The sequence below is a fragment of the Silene latifolia genome, chromosome 2 (genome assembly GCF_048544455.1).
Source record: "Silene latifolia isolate original U9 population chromosome 2, ASM4854445v1, whole genome shotgun sequence".
NCBI classification, from domain to species: domain Eukaryota; kingdom Viridiplantae; phylum Streptophyta; class Magnoliopsida; order Caryophyllales; family Caryophyllaceae; genus Silene; species Silene latifolia.
The window spans coordinates 96996326-97006360 of record NC_133527.1 but is presented as its reverse complement, the minus strand read 5'-3'; the positions used below and the strand labels follow the sequence as shown (position 1 = coordinate 97006360).

The following is a 10035-nucleotide window of genomic DNA, read 5'->3' as shown; positions in this document are numbered from 1 at the left end:
TACCTCAAGTAGTAATCAATATCACTTCCTAAAACCAACTAGTAATCCCATATTTAACATTTCTCACACGGTAACATATCCATTATCAAACCCTCATATCCAAAGTGATTATGGGAGCCAATCACAAACTCGACTACTTAGTCAATCTTATATCCTAAAATCCACCATTTAGTTTCATCCATTTTAAGTCAAGTACTAAGCACTAGTATCCCAACCATAAACAACAATGCCATGTTCCATAACCTTAGTAACCAATGCAACTCACACTTGAGACACAAAATCCACCAATCCAACGTATTCACTTTATCAAGGATCTATAGGTATAAGAACCATCAAGTATGTCTTATCGCACTACCTAAGTCTTTCCAACATCAAATCCTCTCAAAACCAGGAAAGGGTCAAACACAAACAATCTCTTCAAAGGTCATAATTTCCAACCAAGGTCAACATTTCTCAAAAGAAATAGTATTATCAAAAGACGTTAAGGAAGGATAAGCAAGGAACAATTGACAAGTTAGGAAATACAAGAGTGACTCACAAGGAGAAAGAAAAGAGGATTTAGAAGAAGGATTAAGCATTAAGAAGTAAAGAACAGAGCAAGGTACATAAAGAATGAGAAACATCTTCGAGGAAGTAGAGGCATTCTTCAAAGTTGAACAAATCTTCCATTTCTGGCAATAGGCACCATGTCTTGATCTTCACGTTGATAAGTTCACGGTTATTGATCCAAGGGCACAACAATTATAAAATGACAATCAACAAACATGTTAGTACCTAACAAAGAGCAATCACAAAGAGACTACAACATAAGGTCCTAAGTCTACCCATCCTACCCATCTCTCAAGTTTATTATTTTAAGGTCAAGTTATTTATATTGGGGTGCACAAACGTGCGTCGGGAGCAAATATGCTCTGATACCAACTGTGACACCCTCGTTTATTGTGGAAAAGTAAACACATAAATCTAGATAAAAACTGCATGGATATGTTTGTAATAGGTTCATTTGGGTAAAAACCTGTAATTTTTAAAACCGAAAACGAAACCTGAACCTGTTATAAAAATATCCAAATGGGAAGGTGTCAAACATGCAAGGTCCAAAATAAATCTCATGAATGAAATATCGCTAAAGTCGCGAAACAAAGTTATACAACCCAAATATGAGAAAGGGAGACATATGTCCCTAAAAGTATATGACATAAAAAGTATTTAAGGGTCACAATATAATAAAGTCAATCTAGGTCCCAAGGTTACTTTGCTCGCTAGCTCGTCCATGTACCCCATATATGCATCACCTACCTGTCATTCGCATTTTATACAAATACGAAAGCCACAGTCAGTGGGGAGTAACTCCGAGTTCTCTCAGCCACGAAATGTCATAATTACTATAACATGTAAACATAAGAATATGAATACGAATCACACATAGCCTTAGCATATAAATGCTAGACAATCGTGCTTATCATGTGAACAACAATATAACAACACATAGTCCTAGCATGTGAATACTAGACCGACTCATACTGCACTATCATGTGAATCACATAACATCCGGGAATCCAAACTCTATCAACCATAGCCGGCTTGCATCTCACCTTCTATGATTCATAGAATCATCAAACAAGAAAGGACAATATATCTAGAGACAAGCATAAGTTCCTAGTACAGTCAATAGTCACTCTGTAACTCGAGTCTATACCACGAGGTAAGGTAAACACCCTAGTCCTAAACCTGCGCAGACCTAGCGACATGCAGAAACGCATCCAAGACCCATGATCACACACATGAGTACCCCTAAGGAGTCCACCAAAGGGTTGGCTAGTACTTAAGCTGACCACATACTTCTAAGAGTACGTCAGGAGGTCATGCCCTAACTTGGATATAAGCCCACCAAGCTAAGACACAAAGGCTATTAAGCTGTGAACATACACTCGTCAAAGATTATAAGGGCCTATCTATGACATCGACCGAAGTCACTCACCTAGGACCTAGTCCCAACTGAATGCTTTAGCCTACAACACTTAAGACCAGTAGGACACCCACTTAACCATAAGAGGGGCAAAGAGTCCAACTTTCCACGTAATGCTAACATTCTATCATGTGAAAGGCTATATAAATGTCTATTCAGCAAACAATCCAACCATATCCTCAATGTCATCAATAACCAAATTATAGCTAACCATCAATATCATAATCCATGAGAATAAGCTAAAATGGCAACCAGACAAGAAGACTCAAGTATAAGGCAACCAATTCATCCAACAACCAACATGTGAAATGACAATTACAAATATCAAGGCATAGCATAAAACCTCCAATAACAACCAATCTCACCTCAAAGACAAACCCTCGACCCCAGTCCCGCGACGGGTCATCGGTCAAATCGAGGCTGACCGGTTTAAACCTAGTTTGACCAAACTCATTCGGTCAAACTGGCCCAGCTCAGAGTCTTGGCCTACCTTGGCCCAAATCACAAAATGTATCACAATGTCATTCTCATGCTATTTCCAATTTCTATCATGTGAGAAACGAAAGTAATACATTATCAATCTCCTAAACACTTTAACAAACAACAAACACAACATCAATGTGACATTAAATCGTCGAGTAACTCGGAATAGTTACCTTAAGCTAGCAAAGAGACCAGTAATAACTTGAGAAAGCTTCTAAAACCCCAAAATTACTCTTCATCTTCAACCACATATGAGTCACCTAAAATAATTATGTGAAGGGACGATATTAACGAATTATCGTTATATAAAATATGAGACGGAAATTAATTTAATTATATTTTAAATAAACCAAACTAGCGTCAAAACAATTTATAGATACGGCCCAAACGTTATTATGGAAACCTCAAACTCGGCCTAACAACCAGCCTCCATACGGGGTTAACACAACCACAAACACGTACCTAAACTAACTCCCCATACCCGCTCAACACAACCCGAACAACCAGATATCTTGATTATACGCTCAAAGCTGACACCAACATTATAATAGTCACTCTCGTCCCAATAATTAATTCAATCTCAACTCTCTACTCCATCTCTCTCATTACTCCCTCCTACTCATTACTCAATACCAGTAACCAGATTTCCATCTCAATTTCAATATCGATATTGTCAAAGGTTCAAAGAACCGTGCTCGACACTTAGAGTAAGACTCTAAGCTACTCACCCACGAGTCAAGGACAAAGAGAACGACAACAAAAATTACAATACTAAAATCCAAAATCCCAAAAATATCATCTCGGCTATGGTGAACTAACAAGTTCAATAATTTGCTCAACAAACAAAGACAACCTCCTGAACTATCGAGTCAATGCCTCAATTTACAAATCATACGCACCAAATAATCTTGTACACTAGGCCTTAATAATGTCTCCCACAATTTCTGTCAAACCAAATTGCCTACGCCAATTATCTTACGGTTTACATCTAGTATAATATACTTAGCACTCCCAATCACCTTGTAATTCTTTTCGTGACCCAAATTAAATGCCTCAGAAACTAAATTAAAACAATATTCGTAAACAACTCTAAGCTATACCATTGGTATTAACCCGTCTCACAAACAATGAATCTACTACAAAAATAATATAATTACTTCTTGAAAACAACCAGCTAGTCCGAGCATAAAGATAGTACTGACGCAATAAAATTGAGCATACAAAATGGGGAAAAGTATAAAGAACCGAGCTGTCTTTTAAGACGACCTTTTTGAAAACTCAGTCAAAACTCAAACTTTATTACCTTAAAAGAACGAGGAAGGGACGAGGAAGCTAATGGTACAAAAATAATGGAGTTTGGTTGAGAAATGAAGGCGGGATCTGAGGTTGAAGACGGGTTAAAAATGGTGTGTACGGCTCTGTCTACTAGCTGCTGTTGTATGGTTCTCTTTTGAAAAGAAGAAGAAGAAAGAGCGGGGAAAGCAAGGACACGGCATCAGGCAACACAATATTAGTATAAATAATAATAATAAAAATAAAAAGATAATATATAATAATAATCATAATAATATATAAGTGTGGGTTGTGAGTGGGTAGGGGTATGAGTGTTGTTGAATTTTGATTGGTCGAGATTAAGAATGTTCTTACTAGTGGAAATGTGACGGTCTGTAGCTAGACGGAATAATGTCTCGAGTTTATATTATCTTGAGACGGAAACTAATATTATTATGGTCACTATTATTATCCGACCAAAATACGTATACATATATTATTATATAAATCATGCCTTAAAAATATAATTTAATCGTACGTATTTTTATAAAAATGAGCTTTTATATAATACGTTTATAAAAATCGTGTTTGACATAAAATTAATTAAATCGAGTAATTCAAAAATATATAATAAAGTGATTAAACGGTTTAATAAATTTTAAATGTCAAAATGAGAAATTTACGGGTGTTACATGAATTTTTAGAACAAGCGGATAAAATGATAAAACGGGTGACTTGGGTTGCAAACCAAGTCACCATTATCCAAAATACAACCCATTATCCAAAATACCTTTCCATGTCGAACACGGAAACTTAAGGTTCTAAAATTCAAAACATAATTTAAAATAAGACAATGAAAAGCAAAGCTCCATGAAAGCTATCTCTAGCTTCTTGATGGTTTCTCATGCTTGCTTTTCCTTTCCCTTGTCTTTGCTTGGTGGAGGCCCTATTTACAATAAAAAGGGAGATACATTATCACAACTTTGTATCATAATACCATAGTTGAATTAGAAACATAAAAGAAGGATAGTCATTTACCTACTGGAGTGATCTTTCCAGCCTTAATATCACCAAGGTATTTGGAACAATTTCTTTTCCAATGTCCCATACCATTACAATAATGGCATTTAACAAGAGGACCCTTCTTGATTTTTGAAGTGCTAGCTTCACAAGTCTTAGCTTTGGTGAATGTGGGAGCTTGCTTCTTGCCCTTTCTCCCATTCTTTTTGAACTTCCCTTTACTCTTAGTGCTTATGTTAAGCACATCCTTGGGGGGGTTCACATTTAACCCCATGTCCCTCTCGGCTTGCACAAGTAACTTGTGCAACTCCTCAAGAGACACATCCTTGTCTTGCATGTTAAAATTCACCCGGAATTGAACATACGCTTTCACTTTAGACAAGGAGTGTAGAATCCTATCTACAATGAGTTCTTTGGGGATTTCAACTTTTTGAATCTTCAATGTCTCGACAAGCTCCATAAGTTTGAGCACATGAGGGCTAACCTTTTGGCCCTCTTTGAAGTCGAGATCAAAGAATGTCGCGGCCGCCTCATATTGGACGATCCGCGGAGTTTGTGAAAACATTGTCACAAGCTTGGAGTAAATCTCATTAGCATTGCCCATTTTAAAGGCACTCCTTTGAAGATCCGCCTCCATCGCAAATATTAAGACATTTTTCATTGCGGCGGACTCCTTTTGGTAAGCCTCATATGCTTCCCTAGTGGCGGCGGTCGACCTAGTGGTAGGTTCGGGTGGAGAGGCCTCAGTAAGGTAACGAAGCTTGTCGTCACCTTGGGCGGCCAATTTGAGTTGGGCATCCCAATCGGAGAAATTTGACCCATTCTTTTCAAGTTTACATCGATCCATAAAGGATCGGAGCCAAGATGAACTAGCGAGAGGTGTGGCGTTTGGAGTTGGTGTTGCCATTTGTTATGAGAAAAAGAAGTGGTCTACAAAACAAAATATAAGGAGTAAAACAAATGTCGTTTTAATAATAATACTCGTAAAAATTTATGATTTAAACAAGTTTTATGCATTTTTTTAGTGACCTCTACCCAACTAGATAAATGATTCCAAAACCCAAATTCATATCAACTTAGGCACGGGGTAGCCGATGAAACCTTTATCAATATAACTCGGTAGATTAACTTTTTAATCGATTCTACTTTTAGAACTCTTGGTCGATAAAATTACTCTAATGTTTATCTATAGCCCAAAACACATCAACAAGGGCATGGGGTAGCCGATGAAACCCTTATCAATTACTTTTGTTGAGTTCAATCCAAATTTCGAATAAATGTGTCCATTATCCAAACCCACATTAACTTAGGCACGGGGTAGCCGATGAAACCCTCATCAACATGAATTCGGTGGATAGACATTTATCACCCACTTCCCCTACGTAACAAGGTTTGTACCCCGGGGTAGCCGAGTGCACTCCCTCGCGAAATAGGTTTTCATGGTTTCTACTATTTGGTAAGGCTATATCTCAATTGATTGTTTTAGCGAGAGGGCATGTCAATTTATTATCTATCACGTTTTAAGTGAACTAAAGCGGTGAACTACGATAATTTTAATTGACACGGTCGATAAACTCGATAAAATAAGGATGCATGTTTTAGTTATGGCGATTTAGCGATGCATGCGACATAAAATAAAATGCAAGCATAAAAATAAATAAATCCTAGTATGGCCTTTCCTAAAATAGAAAAACTATTTAACTATTACATATTCGGAAACCAACTCCATTGGTCCCTTGAACTTCGGTTGTGGCACGCATCTCGAGGTAACACCGTCTTTATGTATCGCCATTCTTGAAGAAATCCGTCTTTGGGAACTCCGGAATGAATAAAATTACATAATAAATTACATAATTTCCTATTATACATTAGTAACTAAAATAAAATAAATCTATTAAATAACAAAACGGTGATACGAGATCACAATAAAATTACAACCGAATCGATATTCCCATACATTTCGGGAAATACCAATTAAAATCTAAGGCCATACTAAGTAAAATTACATAATTCAAAAATTACATAAATTAAAATTATGACAATCATAAAGAAAATGCAGCATTATAATATGTATGAACATGCTCAATTTTATGCTAAATCGCCTTTAATTAGCCAATATCGTATATTACTCGGTTTTTACGGATTTGCGTGATTTCAACATTTTACAATCACAAAAATTACATAAATTCATATTTATGCATAAGTTAATTACCCTAACCTCTTAGGACTCAAAATTTAGTCTTCACTAATAATTTGACCATAATTAACTCATATTTATAAAATTGTTCATTAATGGACTAAAAATTACAAAAATAAGCTATAAACTTCAAATAAATCACAAAATTTCAAATAAATTTGAAATTTGAAATTTAAACTCATGAACATTCTGGAAAAATACCATGACACTCATAATGTTCAAAAACTTAGGTTAAAAATTTCGAAATTTTCCGGAAAAACAATGTTGCGGTTTATCGATTTTAACTAAAAAAAAATCATAAAAAACATGGAAAAATTATATTCATTAACTTTTCAATTTTAGATCTGAAAAAGATAATAAAATTCAACATATAACGTTTTTCCTTAGTCATAGATTATGTTTTATTAATTTTTCAATAATAATGTCACTATTTATGCTATTTTTCTTCAAAAATCCATAAATCATGCAAAAGGACTTCACTATAGCCCATTATTTTACACACATCTTGTAAAATTGCATGTGACAATATATTAAATTTCTATGACCAGATTCGAAATTTAACTCATATTAACCTATTTTTCACCCAAATCCGAATTTAATAATGAAAAATCCATTTTTCGAGCATAACAAGTCCAAAAATTATGAAAATTTACAGGTTATCTCAAAATAATATATGTGACAACATATCCAAAAATCACTTGAAAATTCGAAGTATAGCTAATTTTAGACCGAAAATGACATTTTTACTCATAAAATCATATTTAAATGTCATTATTGTATAATATGAACAATAAAAATCCGTAAATTTAACCAAAATATCCTAAAACATTTTAGGACCAGAAATTTTAACATGCATGAATTAATTTCGTGATATATAATAATAACACAAATTTTACAAGTTTTATATGTTAATCTTTATAACTCGGAAAAACTTTTAACCGATTTGCATGCAAACAACCGTGGCTCTGATACCAATTGAAGGAAAAGTAGATCTATATACTTACATATTCATATATGTTTTAATTTAATTTGTCATAAAATTAAAGATGGATCTTATGCATGCAAACTAATTAGCAAAATAAAGAAGAAATCATCCTTACATTGAGATTTCGGATTATGGGAACAAGAGAGATCACCTTTCTCTCTTGTTCTTGTGCTTTCCTTTAATGGAAGAACTAAGATCCAAGTGTAGGATCTCTCCCTAAGCTTTATACCCAAGGCTTACTCTTAATAAAAATTAATATTATATGAACTAGTACAATATTAATCTTGTAGAAAAATGACCCAAAATATTATATATAACACTTAATATTTCGGTTTTTGGAGGAGGAAGAATGGGAGCTTTTTATCTCTCTAAAACTCTTATTTTAGATGAGTGAAAGTATGAATGAATAATGCCATAACACTATTGTATATTAGGTAAAATTAAGAGGAAAAACCAAGTGGTTTTCCTCTTCATAAAACCGGGTGGGAGAAAGGCCAAACGGGAGCCAATGCATGCATAGATTGTTCTTCACAATAAACAATAGGGTTGCATGGCTACTAAAGCAAACAATCATTATGTTTTCCACTAATTAAACAAACACAATATTTGCTTAAACCATCTCCAATTTTCGGCACTTTGGATAACATGGGATCCATTTTATTTTTGTCAATTTGTCTTATGTCACATGTCATATGTTACATAAATTTGTTATGTATTTTTAACATATTAAAAATCAACGTATTAATAAAAATACGTCACATGCAAAAATCGACTTAGTAATTTCATAATTACTAGTGCCAAAATATTTTACCACTTATAAATCACAACAGATTGTATTTATAATAATTCATTCAATTCAATTGTTACTTTAAACAATTATTTCATCCGAGTAATGATACGATTCAATTACTCAGACCGTATCTCATTTAATCACATTACAATATGATACGTAAATTTTACTTCCAAAATCGTCCGTCAATTTTCAAGAAATTTAATTAACTCGTAACATTATACGATTAATTAAATAATCAATTAAGAGTGTTGCCCTATAGGTATGACCAAGGGGATCAACTGATCACCACCGTCGCACGACAGTAATGTCAAACTCTAGTCAGCCAATCATTACCGATATATGTTGACCAGTTGACAGTAAAAATATTACTTCCCAATTGTATTCTTTATAATGATATTTAAACATGTGATCATCATGATCAACAGTCGTGGTCGCATTATTGTCGGAGGACACATATTCCAACATATAGTAGAGCTGAATTATGGGTTGTTATAATGGATGACTTGGATATCCCTATTGGTTAGTAAAACGACTTATGGGTCGTCATGCTACCTTGAGTTTGCTAGTCTATTTAACCTAACCCTAATTCATGAAGATAGGTTTTTATCCAAGATGGGCACGGGCCTAGGGTTTCAGCCGTGAGCTGCAAACCATTGGGGCGTGTGAGGTTGTTGTGCTTAAGTAAACTATCTAATCAAATCTACCTTATATTTATATAAGATATTTTCCTATCTTTATAATATATGATTTGATTTGTTTACTTATTCTAACTTCTTAAAAGATATAGTTTTAGATAACAAATAAGATTTACGGCATCCTAAGGTTTCGTGCAAACCCTAGTTCCCTCTTATACTATAAATACAATTGATCATTCCTTGTTTAAGTAAGCTTTTCGAAATACTACAATCCTTGCAAAACATATTTGAGTTTAATTCTTAATTGTCTTATTGTTTTGTTTTTGAAAATATTGCGAAAAGTCGTGCTCATCAAATTGCTTATCTTTCTTAAGATTACGTCATAAGATAATAGTACTTCATATTGTTTCTTACTCGTTCAATTGTGTGAACACTTAGAAGAAAAATCAAGTGCTTTCTTAGTAACTTAAGATAGTCAAATCGAATATCTAGTGATATTCAAATCGAGTTATAGTTAGAGTTAACTATACGAGTTGGGTTGATAATTTTGTAATCCGGAGTAAGGTACTAAAATTATTAATCGAGAATAGTGGACGTAGGCTTCGACGTGTGAAGCTGAACCACTTCAAATATCGTGTGTCTTTGCATATTTCGTTTCAGTCATTTCATTACGTTCATAATCAA

The 10035-nt window shown here is 34.3% G+C and overlaps 1 long non-coding RNA gene across 1 annotated transcript; it reads right to left on the bottom strand.

The window, feature by feature from the left end:
* Positions 1 to 1055: 1055 nt before the first annotated feature.
* LOC141629976 (uncharacterized) lies at positions 1056 to 3835 on the bottom strand. Its single transcript, XR_012537395.1, has 3 exons — positions 3753 to 3835; positions 2623 to 2709; positions 1056 to 1296 (listed from the first exon to the last, which is right to left on the bottom strand). It is a non-coding gene; the product is annotated as an uncharacterized LOC141629976 (long non-coding RNA).
* Positions 3836 to 10035: the final 6200 nt, after the last annotated feature.